Source organism: Carassius gibelio, chromosome B19 (genome assembly GCF_023724105.1).
Source record: "Carassius gibelio isolate Cgi1373 ecotype wild population from Czech Republic chromosome B19, carGib1.2-hapl.c, whole genome shotgun sequence".
NCBI classification, from domain to species: Eukaryota; Metazoa; Chordata; class Actinopteri; order Cypriniformes; family Cyprinidae; genus Carassius; species Carassius gibelio.
In genome coordinates, this window is record NC_068414.1 from 24286913 (window position 1) to 24306023 (window position 19111).

General features: G+C 35.8%; 1 protein-coding gene and 1 long non-coding RNA gene across 6 annotated transcripts in view; one reads left to right on the forward strand and one right to left on the reverse strand.

Annotated features, from left to right (window-relative positions):
* The window catches only part of vps28 (VPS28 subunit of ESCRT-I), a 254667-nt gene that overhangs the window by 23800 nt on the left and 211756 nt on the right, over positions 1–19111 (forward strand). The window lies entirely within an intron of this gene.
* Positions 1–19111, reverse strand: part of LOC127978983 (uncharacterized) — a 52038-nt gene that overhangs the window by 18434 nt on the left and 14493 nt on the right. The window contains exons 4-5 of one of the 5 annotated variants that reach the window (XR_008158689.1): positions 18038–18109; positions 17520–17655 (exon numbers count right to left, since the gene is read on the reverse strand). The exons of 3 other annotated variants lie outside the window; for them this stretch is intronic. This is a non-coding gene — a long non-coding RNA (uncharacterized LOC127978983). The remainder of the gene's footprint in view (positions 1–17519; positions 17656–18037; positions 18110–19111) is intronic. One more of the 5 variants, XR_008158688.1, reaches the window with a different exon arrangement.

A 19111-nucleotide genomic window follows, 5' to 3' on the forward strand; every position in this document is an offset into this window, starting at 1 on the left:
AGTGTGACAGCACTAGGTTGAGTCACTGCACTAATGGCTTTTGACAGCCCAGGCAACGAGCACTAAACTGTGGCCTCATTCAATAATGGTAATACAAACTACAGTATATCATAAAAAACGAGCTCGATCCCAGGCGGAATAAAACGGTCATAAATGCAGTCTGCCGTGTCATGGCACAATTTAGGGGACTGAATGCAAACTTACCTCTCAGAGTCATTAGCCTGAAGTTGGCTGCCTTGACTTGTGTAAAGTGGGTGTACAGAGAGTCTGCATGGGTCAGGATGGATTGTGAAGGGTGAGGGCGGTCGGGCCAGAGGTGAGAGTGGGCCAAAGAAACACCAGCTGAACTAACAGAGACACGGTAGATAGGACTAAAAAAAAGCATTGCAGGTTTATGCTAAATTCTATCCATGCACCTTATAGACCTCGAAAAGCTTGAGTCCTACAACTCATAGTCAGATTGATGCAGTGAATGTGTGTGTGTGTGTGTGTGTGTGTGTGTGTTATATTCACTACTGTTCAAAAGTTTCGGCACTAAGTTATTTTTAAAGAAGGAAATTAATACTTTAATTCAGAAAGGATGCATTAAATAGATTGGAAGTGACAGTAAAGACTTAAGATTTTGATTTGAAATAAATGTAATATATATTAAAAAAATATATAATAATAATAATAATAAAAGCACTTGCTGTAAAACCAGCTTTGTATAACAGGAATAAATGACACTTTAAAATATATTGCAATAGAAAACAGAAGTAAAATTAACTTTGGTAACTTAAATTGTAATAATATTACTGTTTTTACACAATATTAGTGATTTTAGTGATTAGTGTTTTTGATTAAATAATTGCAGACAGACAGACAGACAGACAGACAGATAGATAGATAGATAGATAGACTGTAACAAGGATACTTTAAAATAAAGTGCAACTGATGGTCCTTTTTTAGTTCAGTGAAGACAATCTCTCACAGTTGAAGAGAGTGAGTGTGTGAAGAAAGAAAGACAGAGAGATGAGCTGGATCTCACTCAGCTCTCATTGCAAGTCTCACATCAATCGACCTGTGAGACTGTCGACTGCTGGATCCCACCTCTGAGCGATCAATACATTTCTCAATTAACCATGAACGTTAGGATATCTGTAACTTGCAAAGTATTATTCAGTGTTGTAGATATCCAGCTAATGAATGTGGTGATGGCCTAAAGAGCTGCGCTGCTGCATTGCCGGTGGGAGAAAAGGCTGGTAATGTAACTATTGTCTACTGAGTTATGGAGCAACGGTTTGGAGGGAAATTGATTCTTTAAGAAACAACCAACACAAGTCTCATTCTTCCCCTCAGACAGCAGGCAAATCAATGTGACGGTTTGCTCTCAAAAAAGAAGCCATCCAATGAAAGTCAGATAAAAAAGAGAGAGAGAGAAATGCTTCAGTGTTCTTTATCTCAATGGTTTGGTGACCAACAATCTTCTACAAAATTGTTTCCGTTATGTTCCACAGAAGTCATAAAGTCATACAGGTTTGGAACGGCATGAGGATGAGTAAATGACTTCAATTTCATATTTGGGTGAACAAATGTTTTAGTTTATTTATACTACTTTAAAATAGTTTTTTGTCTTATTATTATTTCAAAAACATCCTGGGTTAAAAATAATTGTAAAATAGGGTCCTAAAATAATAAACAGTACAACACAAGCATTGCAAAAATGCAAGCCATTGCCAAAGAACCCACATACTGAAAAAAAAGGACCATGCAAATTGTTATGGATAAAAGCATCTGCTAAATGCACAAACGCCAACAGACAATATTGAATAGCTGCAAAACTACCATCTGTTGAAGTCCTAAAGAATATGCATAAATTAAAATGATATTGTCCATTATGAGTAACAAAACACATCTTTGGGCTTTGAAAGAAAACAATGTGAAATTTGTGCATTCTATTCTACGGTTCGTTGGTGAAAGACTAACTGTTGTTTTTGTAGCAGCAACTATGAGAAGCAACAATTAAGCTTAAGTATGTTTTCATGTGGTTAAGTAGTAAATAAAACAAAATGGGTGAAGAAAATTGCACATTTTAAAAATGTCTGCTTCAGTTCAGTTGCACTAAACCTTAAACACCCTACATGGATTAAATGTCTTCGTCTGATGTAATTACCCCTGACTATCTTCCCACGAGAAGGATTTGTCAGCTAGCAAAGATGGTGGGCACATTCGGACATGTGCTGTCAATTTATCACAACTTTGTTTGACGTTTTTCCCCTGCACACACTTAGAAGGCTGAGGTTCTATTTACAAAGATGACTATTCATCAGCCATCTCAGATTACCCAGCATCCATTTCACCTGCAAAAATTGGACCCAATTCTTTTCTCCTTTTCATTAAACTGTCCTGCCTCTGTCAATCAATTGACATCATATGATACCTTTTATTCCTCCACTCCAGGTTTCAACCGACTGCTTCAGCTGTCTGCAAAAGAGTAACGGAACCAAGTGGAATAAAGTCGACAGAACGGGGGAAGGGGGTATATACAGAATATACTGTACATATATATACACACACACACACAGCTAGACACACAGTCTGCTTACAAAACTATTCCCGAAGACTTGAGCCAGATATAATGTGCACACACTGAACCGATATGTTTCTGGAGAGCCCTGCTGCTCACTTTCTCCCCGTGAGCCCCTCTCACACATTTTTATAGATCACTATTAAATCGTCAAATTGTTGGGACTTGGAAAAGTTTCATCCGGCAGACTTAATGGGTCTAGCAGGTGCGCATTTAGACGGTACGTATTGCATATTAAGAGACCTTGAAGCATTAATACCATTCGGTGGCTGGTATCTGACTAGCTTTAACTCAGTTGCGACAGAATGTCGCGTTATTAATGCACCAATAATTTTCATTCGAGAAAAATAAGAGCCAGGTTCTTTTCAGTCTCATCTGAAGTGTTATTCTGGAGAGACAAAATTAAGTCCACTGTCTGCTGTGAAATAAAATAGGCCTATACAAAATATCTTACAAATATAGCAACACAGTAAATGACAATTCAGTCACTTGTTGCATATATTTGTCAAAGGCCCCCAAAATGACCCTATTCAAGTCATTAGATACAAATGAGATAGCAATGAAATCAGAACAGTTCCTTTCTATGCTTCACAGATTTATTTAATAGGACAGCTATTTATTCAAACTGAACAGAATAACATTATATTTACTGCTGAAATGTAATTCAAACAGATGAGATTACAGATTTTAAAGAGGATTTGTGGATTTACTACAGGCAAAGTGCTGATAAATGACGTAAAAATATATAGTATATGTAACAGGAAACATTTTTATTGCCACGGCTATGAGCCTTAAAGGGATAGTTCACCCAGAAATCGGTAATTATCACATAATTTACTCACTCTTGTGTAGCTCAAAACCCACATGTATTTCTTTCCTTGGTGAAACATAATTAATTATTAATTTTTATTCCGGTGTTCAACATTGGGTACATACTATGGAAAGCATTATATCCATATTTCTTTCACTGGATGATGAAATTAAGACATGCTGAGAAAGTTGGTAAAGATGATCCGAAAAATTGACATTCTCCATTATTTGAATTGTTATGGATTTTTACATATTTAAAAATAAAAACACTGGAGAAAATACAATTCTGGAATATTATTTATACTACTTAATACGTATTTTCAGTAATTTAATAAATAATAAAAACAATGAAAACATACATTAAGCCACATTATTTTGTATCAGTATATGCATCGATACAAGAGAGAATTCACTGATAAAGAGAATGGCAAGAGCATTGGCAAAGTACTAAACTTGTTCAAAATAACTCTAGAATACAGAGACTCATGTGCTTACTTTTAACAACTGTTCTATCCATTTTCACCGCTAAGGTACAGATGTCTCAATAATCAAATATTAATTATCCCCTAACCATTTTACCCTCATGGAATTCAGCATGTAAACAGATGCTTGTAAAGACAGGTACTTTTTACTTACTACAAAAATATGAAATTCACTATCTTATACATTCAGGGGGAAATTCAAATCACTAGCGTCAATAAATATTTCACAACCCATCTCCACTCAAGGTCTATATTTGCGGAGCAAGTTATGTAGCATAACTTACAGTGCAGAAGAAAAATCTTTAAATAAACAATGACCCTGCGCTTAAGTCCAATGCAATGCCTAATTAACCAACGAGATATAAATGATACCATTTGGAGATGCTCTATTACGAAGAAAACAGGGGAAAGAAAGACTACAGCTGTTTGTGCAGAAGATATCCCAACTGTGTGTGTGATATTTGCAAGATTCAATTAAGCTAATGTGAGTTTGAGGTACAAAACTAAAAGGATAATTAATCCATGAGCAGCCAACCAACCAGGAAGTGATAAACACTCACTAGAGTCATCAGCATCACGCTGTGTTTGCTGTGCGCCGCTCATGACGTTGATGGTATCTCTTATCAGGCTCTTGAAGTAATTGTTGTGATATGCAAGCATCAAAGATACACAGTAAAAAAAAAAAAAAAAAAGAGGCAAAAGCACATCTAGGATATCCAGAGAGCCAATTAACAGATATGTGGATGCACTTAGACACTACAGCGAGCATCTTCACACCCTCCTGCAAGCCAAGCAAATGTGCCTGCCATTGATATTCTTCAGCCGCTAATTAATCAGAACAAGTCCGTTTGGGACACAGGAAGAAAAATGGAGTTAACACAAAAGGAAATGTATAACGCCATAGGTGCATCATGCAGTAGAACGATTCCATCAATTAGTCTTTTTAAAAAAGTAAGAGTAATGCACTTTTTAGGGTTAGTTTAATTAGCATTTAGAGTGCACTAACAGAAATTATTTTCTACTCAAAAAATGCTTTAGCAACATTACATTGACGTGATGAAGAGGGACTCCGGTTACACATTTTGGCCAAATAACGAGAATTTTGGAAAAATCATCACGTCTACAGACGCAGAATAAATCAGTGTGGAATGGCAGGGACAGACGTTTCTGAGGCATTCATAGTGACATTTTTCCCATAATAATGTTTTTTTTTTTTTTTTTTACTGGAGCTACACTTCAGGCTTATTATAAATAGTCTGCTGGAAAATGCATCTGTGTATCACAAGGAGTACATTTGAGACTGCTAATTCAGAGACAAAACAACAACCCGGCCAAGAGACATCATCGGTGAGAGGGACTGATCTTTCAGAAAACTCTACTGAATAATAAAATTAGCACATTTATGAGCTCAACCATGTGTGCAGACGTTTACTGTATGTTGAGCATTATTTTAAGCACATTTGTGTGAAAAAATACATTTTATTAACCTCGTCACAATGTAGGCCAAACCTAACCCACACACACATTTTGTGATGGAGATCAAGATTAAATGTGTTTTACATCTAATCCTTCAACACCTCCTTCTGTTCTCCACACAAATTCCACCTTTCTTCATATATATATGTCCCCTGCAATCCCATCATCCACTCTATCTCCAGTTAAAACCTTTAGCTCTGAAGCAAACGTGGCCTTTCCTTGCGATTTATGCCAGTAATAACGGAAAATACGTTTCAGTGATTGTTTTTTTTTTTCTTTCGCTGTTTGCCTCAACAAATGGTCTTCTCCCCTGAAACCTGCTATTAAATCTATGAAACCAAACTGACGTCAAACGTCAAAAAGTTATTCGAAAGCTGTACAAGCAAATGACTTTCCCCAGTTTTTATCGTATTGTGCAGGGGCTTTTGTAATTGTAGCTTTTCACCTTTTTGACAGATCAATAAGAGCTGAGAGTCTTGGTGTTTGGATTTGTGGTTGTAATGTTCCATATAGTGAGCAGGCCCATGACAGCAGCTAGTCAGCACATTCACAACGGCTCAAAACAAACAACAGAAGAAACACAAACTCCAGTGGCGTAGCGATTCAGCTCTGAGACAATATGCAAATAAATTTGTACGGGAAATACAAATTGGAAATTATGTTTCAAATTTTCAGGTCGATTCTTTATTTGTAGCATGTAAGCCACTCTATTATCGAAGCTTTGTGCTTTGTTACTACGCAGTCTAAGTCTTTAAACATCAAACAATAAACGTGTTTTTACTCTTTTTAATGTGAGATAATTCGCCTCAGTTCAAACTGCATATGAATCGCTGATATTTTCCTCTTTAATATTTGCAGCATGAAATAAACATGAATATTTGAATGCATGTTGAAAAAAATCTGAACAATTTAATACAAATGAATCTCTCGTAAATATATCAATCAGAATTTAAAAAAATTATAAAATCTAAAGAATGACAGATGCTACAGACTTTTTTTTTTTTTTTTGAGGAGTAGGCCTACAGTTGGAATTTTCACATTATTAACTGCATGCAATAGAACATGATTTTACTATAGTAATTTTTACTTTATTCTTAAAATATTATGATGTCAGTCTTGTTTTTAATCTTATTTTTCAATGTGGAACAAAAATCCTGCAGTATAGGCTACTGAATGCAAACACAATTTTGACACAGCATGCCAAAAAGCAAAAAAAAAACAAAAAAAAAAAAAATAGTGAAGGGATATATTTTAATGAATTTGTTAATAAGCTAATGTTTTCTGAGTTAATGTTGCAAAAATTAATTTGATGAACCTGACTTGCCATCTCCTCATTAGACGTGCCTTTAGAGAGAAATGCATCTCACGAATTACATATTGAAAGAATTTTTGTTTTCAATATGAATTATTTAGTTTTAAAATAGTAATTTAAATCATTATATAGATATATTTATCATGGGGCGGGTCCATGCAGGGCTCTATTTGTTCCCTCGTTTCAATTAAAAGTTCCCCCGGCTCGGCCACTGACAAACTCATTGTTAAAAGAAACTAGATTTGGGCAACAAAATAATTAAGTATTTTAAATAGCGTATCCTTAAACCTGCAGGGTAATAAATGCAATAAACATATTGACTCTTTTTTTTTTTTTTTGTGAACAAAATTTTATGAGAACATAACGGGACAACAAAAATGTTTTGTAAAAAATTTACATTTGCTAAGATTTGTCTGACTTTGTACAACTTTGTCAATTTGTGTCAAACTTTTGATGTACTATATACTGTCCCTAAATTCCTATATTTAAAATACATTTATTTCATACCAAGATCAACTCTATTAACATATTTACTGACATATCACTCGAGACTTGAAGGTAAATTGATGGTGATAATTAATCCAGTTAATTCATCTCTCATTTTGTAGCCATGCATATAGTTTCCTAGCTGTAATTTTTTACAGACAGCTTGCTTTTGTATAACACTAAAAAGAAAGCCAGTTAGTGTTACTGGAACATATTCTGTGAAACCCCGTGAGCTAACTGACAGCTTTCCTCATGTCGATTGTCATTTCCACCCTCAGTCCAAGCTGCATCAGAAACAAACTGAGTGAAGAATTCATCTTTAATTTAGGAATATGGCCTCATTAGACCCAAAGAGGGGGTATACTTTGCATGAGAAGTGTTTCAGACAGGGTTAAAATTGTACTGCCACTCCACCCCATGCAGGTCCATCACCCTGGTCCAAGACCATGTGGTAGGCCGCCCCATGTCACATCCGTGGCCTGGCATTTCTCAGACAAATGTTAACATGTCAGTGGGCGGCGGGCGGAAGGGCACGGGTGGCAGCGTGACGGCTGACCTCGGTTCCAAGAGCACCGTGGAGCCGCGCTGCGACGTGGACAAATTAACAATATGCAAACAAGGACCTGCCAGTGTTGTGTTTACTCACAGAGCACAGACATTGTCATGGGGAATTTATTCACAGCCTCACCGCAGAAACACGACTGTAAAGCAGCATTCAGCAATTAAGTTTTTATCACCCCACAGCCAGCAGCCCCTTGGCCCCCTCCCAGCACGCACAGCATGTGTGGGCCGATGATTTCAATCTTATTCTGCTTCGCTTCTCTTGATGCACGGATCACTAAATACCACAAAGACAAAGCAGAGGGGGGAAAAAGTGATTCATCATTTTGCGTTACATTGGGCTGTCACTCTGTCACGCATAGGTAAATGATCTGATTAGGCTGATGATGTCATTTTAACATCAACGTTGAATCGAAACTAATCTTATATCAAATTCACATGTTATTTTGCCATTCATTTTCATGTCTGTAATTTCATATATTTTATGAAAAATACACTCTCGTCTGTAAATCACCTCCAGAGTTTTCCTCTACCATCAGTGGTTTTGAAGGAACTCGCCACTAATTTTGAAAAGGCTCATTTTCCAACTCCCCTAGAGTTAAACAGTTGACTTTTACCGTTTTTGAATCCATTCAGCTAATCTCCGGGTCTAGCGGCACTTTTAGCTTAGCTTAGCATAGATCATGATATAACACAATGATATTACGCAGCACCTGAAAATAGTCTCCAGCAAATCTGCAACTACACAAACTAGCTGGGGTTATCATTGTGCTGCTACATCCATGGTACAGCAGCAAAGTTCCTTGATTATCACGCCGGAATGAGAGTATAGTTCCATTATTCTGCAAATGCTGGACTGCATAGTTGCACAAAGTTGCCAAATAAGTGTTGACAACAACAGGTACAGTAACTACGCCTCCCTGTGGTTTCTATGGCAAAGTTGGACATGAAAATCAATACCCCCCACTGCTTCCCTCAGCCCAATCCATCACCACCCCCGTAACACCCTAGGGACCCTGACAGAAAGATGACAAATGGACCCATCATGTCCTCTATGTCCACCGTAGCTGGAGTCCATGAGTCCATGGTGCCGTCACTTAGGCAGTGACATATATATATTATGACATGGGCCCCTACCACTTAAGACAGAATGTTGGTTGAATGAGAGTGTGTCTAAGCAAACGTGTGTGCAGTCGTGCCAGGGGTCTGGATGAACTCTCCAGGGACTCTTGTCAGCTCATAGCCGGTTGGTCCTGTCACCTGGGATGGGCCGCAGCATTCATCAGCTGCACATGTCTGCCCTCACTCCAGGTGTATGAACACACAACACCACATTGTGTTCCACTGCTAACCTCAGAGCTCAGACAGAAACTGGTTTAAAACAACAACAACACATATACACTTTTGTCTGTAAATAAGATATTAATATAATTATTTTCTTAGTTTCTCTCTGAGCTCTGAGGTTAGCAGTGGAAACTAATGCACCAGTGCGTGCTATACTGCAATATTTATTATTTATCGAACATAAGTTCAGATTATTTCTGATGTGTGCAACCATAGAAATGAATTTCAAACTTTATGACAGTCCTCTTGATGGAGACTACAGAAATGAATTATTCCTTTCATAAAAAAGTGAGGTTCTCTACTAAATCAACCAATGTGGCATTGTAAATTATTAGCTTATATTTAAGGTGACAATCTATTTTAAGTTGTCCTTGTTACACGTTACATGTACTTACTATTATAATAACAAATTCATTATGCATAATTACATGCAAGTAACTCTAATTCAAACCCTAATCCTAACCCTAACTATATATAAGTACATGTAGTTAATTGATATTACTCAGTACTTAAATGTATAATTACATTGTAACAAAGACACCTTAAAATAAATTGTAACCTCATTTAAATATATTTAATTCAATAATTACACTATTTATATAATTTCTTCTGTATAAAATAGTCAGCTGTAATTTGATCTATTACATTTTTATTAGAAATTAAACTGAAAAAGTATATTGCCATCTGCTCTCTAAATACAATACCATACAAAAAAGTAAGAATTCTGGGAAATAAATCCAGTGTACTTAATTATTTTATTATACTTTCATAAAATGTATATTCAGTAAGGATGCATTAAATTGTTCAAAAGTGAATGTGAAGATGTAAAGGTAACACTTTATTTTAAGGACCACATTTAAATTTTTCACAATATTAAAGCTTTTACTGTTTTTGATCATATAAATACAGGCTTGGAGAGCATAAAAGACTTCTGAAAAGTAGTATATAGAAAATACAGAATATATTACATAGAAAAGTAGTATATGTGTAAATGAGAAGAGGTGCATTTGTTAAGAATAAAGCATCTCTAAAATACATTTAATTGTTTGAACAAATGTTTAAAAAAAAGTAACCAAATTGCAACAATGTTAGTAACACAGTTATAGTAGCTGTGCTAAGCCCTATGACCCATTCATTGAAATGAACTGACTCGCGCGAGTGAATTATTCAGGAATCAGATATCACAGCTAACAGAAAAGGTTTGATTGCTGAGATATTGTCATGCAAAATGTGAGAGGCAACACATATCATGCTATGAAATCAATAAACCACATCCAAAATAGCACCTTTCTACTGAGAAATATAGAGTGAAAGAACTAACAGCTTCACTATTTGTAGCTACGTTACTGTGTTCATGTGGAGGTCACAGTACAGTATTAGTACCAAAGTCTTATTGGCTACCCAAGAATCCATTCTCTGACATTTGACAAACCTCTGTTTTAAACTCTAGAGATGACAAGTCAGCATGAACAAATGGTTTCATGAAGGGGTGGGCCCACACGTCTGCCTCCATACAGACACCTGCAGCCAAAGGTTAGCCTGCTTTCTGTGAATTCACTCACATGTACACCCACCTTCCCTTTTTCTTCTGCAAAAGAGACTTGAGATGTCATTTCAGCAATGTGTCACACACATGGATGCTCTGTTCGCAGCTTTACGCTGTCCTTTAAATGTCAGCTGTGAATGTGTGAGGTCCTAGCGTTGCTGAGTGTTCATGTTCAAAGCCGTGTCAATGAACATGTCACAGTCGCACGGCCCTAAGGAGACGCATCTGTTATGCTTTTAAAGACTGGAAACAATTTTAGACCTCAGACATGCCTGTGCTGCAGAGATACCAGAAACAACCATGTATTCATGAAAATGTCCAGAATGTCAACATGACGAACTAGCAATAATTTCAACTTGCTTCTAGAAATGATTATTTCTCCTCCTATGCAACAGCACCACTATTTGGTAAAAATTGCATATACTGTATACATAAATTTGGCTCATATAAGTACAGTTATTACATGTCTGTATTTCTCATGGAAAAAATAAAACAAAATGATGCTACTAGATTGAGTTATTTTCAAAGAGCATGAATGATTAATCTGTTCTGATCATGAATGGCAGTGAACATGGTGGTGGAAATGTTCGGGATGGAGGTTTTTACCTCTCAATGAGGTCGACTATCAATTTGGGAGTTTAAAAAAAACTACTTTCAGTTTCTGTACTTTTACAAATGGTCCCTAACCAAGCAATTCTTGGCAATATCTGGTTCCTAATTCTGAATCTATCCCCGGAGGAAAAGACATTCCTTGTTTATTGCTGTTCTAGCAGAAACTATGCCGCATAGCTAAAATATCATTTTAGAAGTCTCATTAAAATTTCATTAGTCTTGGTCTATTGACATTTTGAAAAAGCATTGTTTTCATAGACCTCATCTGAACCGGATTCATTCATGATGACAGGCCATCCTATTAAACAGTAACTGACTTCTGTATGGAGCTGCTCAGACGATAGCTACATAAATGCATTATATTCACTGGGTAGGTGCTTGCTAAGAGGATTTCTAGCATTTCATATTACCACACACACACACACACACACACACACACACACACACACACACACTGTTTACAAGTCGGTTTAAGTATAAGAAGTGAATTTTAATTAAAATGTCAAATTAAAACTTATTTCTTGATGTAATGTGGAAAAACACATTAAAACTAAACTAAAACTTTACAAATGTAATATCTCTTTTTATTTCATAAAAAAATAGAAATTAAAGTTTTGCTAATATTTATTGCATAAGCATGATTTAGAATTTTTTTACATACGTTATGTCTGATTTTCAACTGTGGAATTAGTTGAGGTTTACCTTGAAACCACTTTTATTCGTAAATTACGTAAATTTTACTAATAATTACATAGAAACAGGAAGAAACATTTAATTAAACATGACATTTTGAAGTAGAAAGAAAGAAATTTTATTTTCTTGCAAAATGCAAGAAATATGATTTGTTTACAACTTTGAATTTTTTTTTCTAAAGTTAGTTGCTTACCAAGGAGACAACGGTGTCAGTGAAGAGCCTGTCTGAGATGAAATATGAGGCATGATGTATGACGAAAAAAGAAAATCAGGATATATATCACAGAATATTTCACACCGTCACTTCTATCAATCATTGTCAAATTATGCAAAAAGTATGAAAATATGATTTAATTGTGATGACAAAAAAAATCTAACAAGGATATTAGCCTTGTGAAAGACAGATGAGTAGGCCATGTTATTCCAAAAATGATAAAAATGTAAGAATGTTGTTGAGATGTTATGGTAATGTTCAAAGGGGTGAAAGACAATTCTTCAGCAATGTGTACATAAACTTGAATTGAATTGAATAAACACTGTTCAAGACAACATATGAATATCTAGTGTAAATATATATATAGAATTTATTTTCTAAAAAGTGCAGGGTCACAGTGCTCACATATTTGGTGTAAATGCATGGAATCTCGCATTTCTCTCCACACACACACACACAGAAATAAGGTGGTTCTTAAGTCTTCCTGACCCACATTTGCGCATAGGGAATCATCACCAGCTAAACTGACAGTGTAATCCCTATTACTAAATGTGCTTACTCATAAACCCTGACCCACCACGCTCCTCTCTCACGCTAGCTCTCCTCTTCGCTCTTAAAGTAAAAGAAAAGGGCCCACTGACACTCATGCCTCAAAGCAAAAACGAACGCAGAGCGAAAAGACATGCCCAACAGTCAGCTCGCAAGCTGTGGGTCGTATGTCTTTTATCACCCTGTCTTTTCAGAACCATCATAAGAATTTCTAATTATTTTCACTCTCCAACCTCATAAAACATGTCGTCCAACAGAGAGACCATATTTTCAGTCTCCGCATTAGCCATAGATCTCAACGATCCTGTTTGTAATTATCAATTCATTTGGGAATATGGGATTTTCTTTAAAAATAAAAGATTGTTTTTCTCTCGGACGAAACCACATCACACAGTATCAGACATAGGGCTTTATTGTAGCTTCAAAACCAAGAGAATGGAAACTGAACAATAAGGCGCCACTGATGAAGTCTGTGAGTCCCCGAGGAAGAAAGTTTGCCGTTTGAAGATAACGGGTTTTTTTTTTTTCTCTTGCACTCAAAGGAAGAGAAGTTTTGTCGGAGCATCTCAAATGACACATGAAGTCTGGGCAAATCATTTATGAAACACATTTCACAGGAAAACATTACATGGTGTGGGAAGAAAAAAACGTCATACGCCCATAATGGAATTCAGAGAAAAAAACACAATACTAATACAATAAGCTGGCTCTCACTTCAGCCTGTATGGGACAGACAGTTTAGGACTTTCTCGACTGCGTCAGAACTGGTTTAGGAGGCCATTTATCACGGTTATGTCTGTGTTTCGTGGTTTGGACACTGTGATATCTATGCGTGATTTCCAAGAACCCACCAAAGCAACAAGAGAGCAGTCAAAAGCAAAAAAAATAGCATGGCATTAAGTTTATGTAAAATGTTCCATTGATTCCCTGACAGCTTTACCCAAACTGGGGAAAATATTTGAAGAAAATTCCAAACCAAAAAGCAAAACCATGGCATGCTATATGATTCACTAAATTCACTAAAGAGATTTAAGCTTTGAATCAAACAATTCAGCTCTGAGATTAATCACAACATTACATCTTCTGATTCAAGTCAACTTTACTATGAAGTGTGAGTGTGAATATTTTCTTAAACAAATAATTAATATCGTATCAACAATAGAGTGGTATTTTCAAAACACAAATAATTTGAAGACTCGTTCAAAACCAATACTTCATTCCATTCCTGAATGAATCAATTTTTAAAGAATTGTTTGATTTAATTACTTCTAAAAATAGTCAATTAGTGGCTATATAGAAGATGAAACAACCTCACCGAAAGTAGCATCTGTAGCATTTAACTCTAATAATCAACACTCAGATTTAAAAATTGTATGCAAACAGGTAAATGGCACTCAATGTATTTATAAATAAACTTATAAATTGTAGACTACAGTTTCTAGTTGTTGTTGAAATATAATAATTTACACCGTGTCTGACAGTTACTTATTTATATATAGCCTACATTAAATAATTAAGACATCTCTTACAGGTAAGTATAAAATGAGTATATAGTCTAATATTTTGTGACATGCTCTTCTCTAGACTTCATTTCTCTGGTGAACAGGCTAGCTGTTGACACTGATGACTTGCCTGAGGTAAAGAAATCGCAAGACCCATACCAAACATTTTCGGTATGAATATGTGTAACGTTACACCCCTAATTCATACTAAACACATTCATACTGTACACAACATTTGTGAAGCAATAACTTATTTAAAAGTTTTATTCCTGAATAATTCAATCATTTGACTGAACGATTCATAAAGACAATTACTTGATTCATTTCTGAATAAACACTTTTTTAATAAATTATTAGAGTGAACAATTTAAAAAACTTAATTCACACTTGTTTCATTCCTGAATGTTACGACACAATCTACCTCTGATATAACAAACCAAAAATATATCTCACTACAGCCGTCCAGGAGTTTTATTTTGGTTGCAATTTTTTTGTTTATTTTGGTTTATCGATCCAAAACACCAATCAACTTTCCCTACATGATGCGAAATACCTTGGGGGCAGTCAAGATGTAGGGATGCAAGGGTGTGTGTATATGTCAGCTAACAGCCGCCCAGAGAGAGATCACTCACCTGTCCAGTCCAAGCATGAATATGTTTTTTTATTAATTTTTTATTAAAACAAAGTGATAATCACAGTCCTAAAACAAACAAACAAACAAAAAACTGGCTAACACAAGGAGAGTACACGATTTGAGCCGAGAGCTTTTCTTTCACCTCTTCACACACAGGCAACCTTATCATTCACAGGTAAATGACATCATCTGGGCTCTTAATTTTCATGTTAGTCAGTACTATCCCTGCTTAAATACTGAACGAATTAGTGCTTTGAACAAATCATTTGACTGAATGATTCAACCACTCACTACACTTCAAAGACAACTACATGATTCATTCTTAAATGAATGAATCAGAGTTTTCAACAAATCATTTGAATGAATGATACAACGTCTCACTCAGAAGGACAGTTGTTTAATATTTTATTAGTATATTGATGTAACCTGCAGAAAGTGTCAAGAAATAAAATTCAGATGCATGATTGTGACACTTCATTAGCCAGTAAACAAACCCTCCTTGCCTCTCAAATTTACACTTATGTCCTTATTATTAAAACGCAGAAGGGAATTCGATTTTTCAATACTTTGAACTCTTATTAACCTTAACTCTAATTTGGATAGAGATCAGTGTTTTATATGAATCCAAAATTATGTTAATCTTTGCTTGCAGCATTAATAATTAGCCACGTCTGTTCATGTAAAGATGAACTCATTACTATAAACAGAGAGGGCACATCATAGCAGAGAGCTCTGTCGACTGCTGTGAGTGCTTACAGAGCATGGCAATACAGATGACGCTCATTGTCATCCTAATCGCAATCAACACAAGGCGTTCTTTGATGATAATACAACTCAACTATGAGCTTCATTATTGCTTAGAGCAAGTCAGGTCATGGGCCGCTGCTCGTGCACATGCAAATGCCAGATGCTCTTGTGGAGAAAGTCCCTCTAAAATCAGTTTTGAGACACATTTGACCAGCATGCTGTTCCCCTCTCTTCACCTCTGCTGTCTGACGGATCTGATCTGAACAGAGCAGTCCATTAAATGTCGCTCCCACCTCCCACTCTCATGTAAAACCAGTGAGTAACTTACAAGAACTCTGAGCCGATGAAGATGAGCCAGCACAAATGAGTATTCTGGAAGAAGAGGTCTTTAATTTTTTTCTGTTTTCTTTTTTTTCCCCATGCTTTTCTTTATGTTGGGCTCCCTGTTTTCTGAGCACAAAGCAGATGGATGGAAGCTGAGTGCCCACTCGTATGATAAATGAAATTCACATCAGTCGGCTCCAGTGAGCTGAGAAGAGGACACTATGTTGAAATGTTTGGACAAATGAAGGCATAGCCCTGCAAAAAGGAAATGTAACATTTTTTCCTTTTGTCTTTTCCTTTCTTTTTATATTCCTTTTGTCCATTTCAGACAGTACTGGCAGGTCTATGCAGGGACCCACAAAAGGTCTTTGGCATTGAAGCTGCTTCGAAATTGTAGTGTGCCAGGTGACAAGCTACTCACAATTCAACAGAAGTCAAGCTACTCTTTTGAAACATTACTAAAGCTATTTTCAGGCTATTTATGGAGAAATATCTACTAATACACAACCACTCAAAAGTTTAGGGCCAGTAAGATGTAAAGATGCATTAAATTGATCAGAAGTGACATATGTATCGCTATTTTTGCAGAAATATAAAAAAGATAAATATTAACTGTTTTTAGTGCTGATAAATAATAAGACCTGGTTCTTAAGAACCATATCAGCATATTTTTTTTCTGAGGGATCATGTGACACTGAAATGTGAAGTAATCAACGCTGAAAAATCTGATTTGCATCACGTTTTAAAAATATATTACAATACAAACTGCGGTATTTACTTTATACAGTCATTTACTGTATTTGTAATAAATAAATGCAAATTGGCGAGCAAGCTTCATTTAACTTCAAAACCATAAAAAAACAAACTTTCAAACCCAAAAACTTTGAGTAGTAGTTTACAAGAAATGAATCCAAAATTATATAATTAATTTGTGACATCATTAAACAGGTACTCTTAGTTGTCAAACACAGCTAATAAAATAAGAAATCTCACTATAACTTCCTACTCCCAGTGATTAGATGGCTCTTTTTTTCCAAAATCCCATCCTGCAAAGACACCATTGATACAGGATATATCTATATGCAAATACCCCATTCATCTGATCCAGAGAGGTCAACAAGAATTCATTATATGGTCAACATTTCAGAGGCCAATAGGAATATCCACTAATGAGAAATAACTCAGAAACTATCAAAAAAGGAAACAAAAATGGTCAGAACAACTAAATTAATGAAACGGACTAAAAACTACTATTAAATTTTGCTGCAAAAAAATTTAGAACAGGGGTACAAGGATGAATCAAATCAATCAGTGAATCATTTATAAATCATTTGATTCAGAAAAACTGTTCGGTTCACCGAAAGGAAACAGAATTCCTAATGTTACATAAAAGAAAGTGTTTTTGATAATTGCCTCAGCTTGCTTGGGTGTAAAGCTGCAGGTGCAATGCAATGTGACATAAAAAAACGGTGTATAGTCACAGTAAACCACTACCGCTAACAAACGCTTGTTAAAAAAAAATAGCTGGAAAAGCTACACTGCTATGTAACCAGCAGACTGTCACACATGCACAGAAAGATACAGCAGCATCACTACTTTAATTTAGTTACCAATACTAGAATAACTGTGATGGTAGCAGATCTGTAATAATGGACATATACCTTTCACTTGTATATGCGCTGCACTGGTGTAGGCACTGAAGAGTCAGCCACGTTTACAGGTTCCATAAAGCAGCTGGGTGCTAGTATTGTTAATGTGAAATACAGATCCACAACCAGCATGGCATTAACATGGCTTCTGGGACACAAGTAAAACAGAAAGCAGCACTAGTCTAGTGTACACTCAGCCTGCCAGTTATAAATAAATAAATAGAGACATGAATAAATAATACAAATTATAATAATGGTAATAATAAAAAGCCAGTGTGCATTCTCGCAAAAGCCAAGTACGATGCAGAGGTGGTTGACATGTTGTGATAATTCAGTCCCCAGGTGCCAGGCCATGTGTGTGTGAAGTTATGTTGCACCCACTGTGAACATAACAGAGGAAGGAGTGCAGAGGAAACTCGATGTCATTATATGAGGATTTTGAGACTGTAAGGTATGGTGAGGCTAGGCCCCCGTGAATATGAAATGTGCTTCTCATCTGAAAGGCTGGCATGACTATATTCTATCCGTACCTCAGGAGACGTCCCAGCTCATCCGCAGTTTGGATCCAGCATAGCCATCCAGAATATTTTTTCTGTACACTGCTGGAAGTACACGTTTTTATTGTAAATACCTCACTGTGTCCATTTTAAAGGATTAGTTTAGGGATAAAATGAAATTTAGCTATTATTTATGCTACCATTCCAAAGTTTAGGGTCGGTAAGGTTCACTGAACGCTGCATTCATTTATAAAATATCATTAAAACTTTAAATACCATTTCTATTTTAATATATTTTGAAATGTAATTTATTCCTGTGTCGTCACTCCAGTCTGTTACACGGTCCTTCAGAAATCAGTCTAATATGCTGAAGTGGTGCTCGAGAAACATTTTTATTACCATATTATTATCTCATTATTACCAAAACTTTAGAATAGAACTGTATATGTCCTAATTTTATTCAAAACCAACTTCCTTCCAAATAAATCAGGACTGGAGTTTTTTTTAAGACCCGAACGCATCATAAAAATATCATAAAAGTGGCCCATGACTCATGCTATATTAAGACTTCTAAAGCCATATAACAGAAATATTAGCATCCAATTTGTGAAGAAATCATTTGAGATGGATCTTTTCAATGAATCTGCTGCTTTAGTTATTAACAAAAATGTTTCAGTGATCCATTCAGGAGTCCGACTGATCCAGGATTCAATGAGTATTTTGAGTGAGTAAGGAAAGATTATCGGTAAACAACTTCTAGTTCACTCTCACTATGGCTCCTGACACAAATCTACTGTATTGTTTCAGATATCCTATAAACTACTTTTATGGTACTTTTGGATACTTTATGAAGCTTGAACATGTCAAACTCCATGTAGACTAAATTCATGCAAAAGAGAGACAAGCTTCACAAAAGAAATGAAGCCACATCTGTAATGAAATGGAGGACAGAATGATCAATTTTAGGCCAACTATTCAATGAGGCCATGATAACTCCGATACAATTACTGCTAAAAAGGCATTATTGTCCATAATCAAAATTCTCTCCTCACACTAGCTTTTGTTGCCAAAGCCTTATGGTGATAGATTACACTCTCAAAGCAATAT